This window comes from Micropterus dolomieu, linkage group LG18, assembly GCF_021292245.1.
Source record: "Micropterus dolomieu isolate WLL.071019.BEF.003 ecotype Adirondacks linkage group LG18, ASM2129224v1, whole genome shotgun sequence".
Classification (NCBI taxonomy): domain Eukaryota; kingdom Metazoa; phylum Chordata; class Actinopteri; order Centrarchiformes; family Centrarchidae; genus Micropterus; species Micropterus dolomieu.
In genome coordinates, this window is record NC_060167.1 from 3,464,526 (window position 1) to 3,467,590 (window position 3,065).

The following is a 3,065-nucleotide window of genomic DNA, read 5'->3' on the forward strand; positions in this document are numbered from 1 at the left end:
GATCATACATGTCGTTGTGCTTTCCAACTTACGTATGTCGTTTTGGGAAACTCAGCCTATTTTGTTGTTGTGGTGTGAGGATGTATTGGCACGAGTGGAAACCCTCAGACAATCACAAAGAGTAAGCAAAGTTCAGACAGGACACAAGAGGCAGAAAACTTAATTAAACAGGAAGCACAGAACGAATGAATTATGACAAAGCAAAAACATAATCCATAGAATGGGGACAAACACAGACAGGAAGTCTCTCATAAACACGAGGAAGGACATAAACAATATAAAAACAGGAAATACAAAGCACCAAAACCATGACATCCATTTATAATACTGCATCGGCATTTAGAAAGTTTATTTAAAACTAATTAATTAAAGTCTGAACAGATGAAATTCCAGTCTGCGATGGAAGGTGTGTAGAGTTTCTGCAGTTGATGCAGAGCTTGTTCCGCTGTTGTGGAGCCGACAGCAAACAGGGGTGATTTTGTTGAGACGTAGCCGCCGCCCCCCCTCGTAGTGAGGGAGCAGCAAGCCGATTGGCAGAAGCAGAACGTAGTGGACAGGCTGTGGGGTTAATTATTTAATATTTAAATGTGTTTTTCATTTCAAATAGACCCATAAACAAGAACATGGAATATTTCACCAAATGGTTAATATGTATTGGCATTTATAGACATTAAAAAACACAGATAAAATTTGAATGTTTGTTTGTTTTTTTGCTAATTCAGATAATTGCATACACAACAACTTCATCACAGTCGTTGAAAAATCTCATAGCAGTCCTGCCCAATGACCATAGTGGATCACTGGAGACTGTGTTTAGAAAAGGATCTACTGGTTGACTACTCTACTGTATCAGTCCCTCCACAATTTCATGAGCCTTTTTTAGTGATTTTTAAGGCAGCTTTTCTAAAAAATTGCCACGAAAGCTTTCTTTTTGCGATAACACTTTGGAGTAAGTGAAACTGCAAAGTTAGTTAGGTTGTTAAACTTTAGAATTATAGTTGAATCAAACTGTCTCTTCATTATTTTGCAGGCATAACCCTAACCCTGCATATTTAAACCACCTTGCTTTGATTCTTTGAATGCTTGCAGTTGACCGGGATGGAGCAGCCTGTGTCACAGTGATTTGTCTCGTCAGAGTTCCTCCGTGTGTTTTTGCCATTCTCGGCGTATGTTTTGCGGTGGCAAAGTGTTTGTCAGTAGTCAAAGAAGAAGTATGGTTGCTGACATATGACATTGTTTTGCAGGAAAGGGATTTGTTGAATTTGTGTTAACAGTTCCTGGAGGGACTTTTATATGGCGTCTCACATACTTTACATATGTTTTAACATTAAAACTGTATTGCTCATTAATTTGGTCCTTGACTAGAATTTCCAAGTACATTATCAAATGTACATATATGGAAGAAGTATTCCCCCAAAACTTCACACAGTCAGTTGTGTTATAGCAGCACAACACAGCTGCAATGGGTCACTGCAGCTATAGGACATCATTGTTGTTGTTGGGGGCAATATGTACTCGGTGCATTAAAAGATTTTTTGGCTTCGATCCTGTAGTGCAACGATTATTTCAACGACTGAGGTTTCTGCTTTCACCAACTTTTCCAGACATCTGATATAAAATAAATCCGCTCTGCCGCCCTCGCTTGCCAGCAGTGTTCGAAGAAAGGTATTGATTACTTAATGCCCCAACCTTTTACCTCTCTTAGCTAAACTAAGATGACGGCATTATTTATTTTGCCCTCCTGATGTTTTTGGTCATGATTAATTTATATTACTAAACTATTTACATTCTTACGTACAACATTAAGGGGTCAATCTAACCCACCTGCCCTACTTGTACAGCTGTGTTGTGAAATCTTGTTAGTGTTATTGGTGAAGGGGCTGAGAGTACTAAAAAAGGGCCCTTCTTAGCCAGCCTCAGAAAACACAGACATATTTGCACACAGATAACCATGTGTCTGGGCTTTACAAATAATAGCCACTAAAAAAGTTGTGAGAAAATGTAATTAGAGTTGGAGACACAAACCACAGGATGAAGAAATGAGACATATTTGAAATGCAGCCACCCCCCTCAGTGTTTCTATTTCCTGCCTGTAATATTATACATTGATGTTATTTTATTACAGATTCCTCATTGGTGTACAGGAGATTGCATTTTCAGCGAATGCTTGGACATAATAATATTCAGTGTAAGAAACTGTTGGGAATAAAGTCTCAAATTAAAGAATTTCATTTGCAGTTCATGTTTGAATTTATTGGAGCTGCTTTGGACAGATGCCAAGATACACAGATCTCTTCTCCTGAATCCCCACAATGTTTTACTGTGTTAACCGTCTCTACAAATTTAACCATAACCACTGATCTTTGTCCCAGTCGTAATCTTTATCCTAACCCCTCCTCTGACCTAACCATGAACCCCAAACTCCTTTTAACCATCCATTAATCCCAACTCCTTCTCACTCGTTAGGGATCAGGGTTTACACTGTAATCTGTCTGAAAATTAAATTTTATATTTCTGGTAAAACTGTAAAGCGACAAAAGCAACCTCTATTGTCCCCCAGTAGGAATTACAACACATCAGTTAGTCTTATAGTCTTAAGTGGGAGCACACAATGAGGTCGAGTGCTCATGGAGTCAAGTTTGAATGACGATGAATGAGCTAACTAACCAGGGGGAAGAGACAGCAGAAATATCTACAGAGAAATGACTGTTTTGGCTCTGTCCTCCTTCCACCAGCCTTAATTAATGTGAACAGGTGGAGTTGGTAAAATCTTGCACAAGGAGTTTGTCTTTTCTAAAACAGAGTGAGAGCGGGAAAGCGACACAATCACCGATCATTAAAGTGCCTCTTAACCAAGGCAAGGTTGTCGCAGCCAGGTGACCGATGGTACGAGGTTGTGGTTGTGCTTAGCGTCTGTCGCCCAGCGGGAAATGTGCCACTGTATGAATATCAATTTTGAGTCCCTGAAAAAGGAGCATGCATGTTCAGCAAAAAATTGGAAAAAGGCAAGCTGAGCGTGACATGGATCAAAATAACTCATAAATATGAAAAACAAAGAAAGCTGC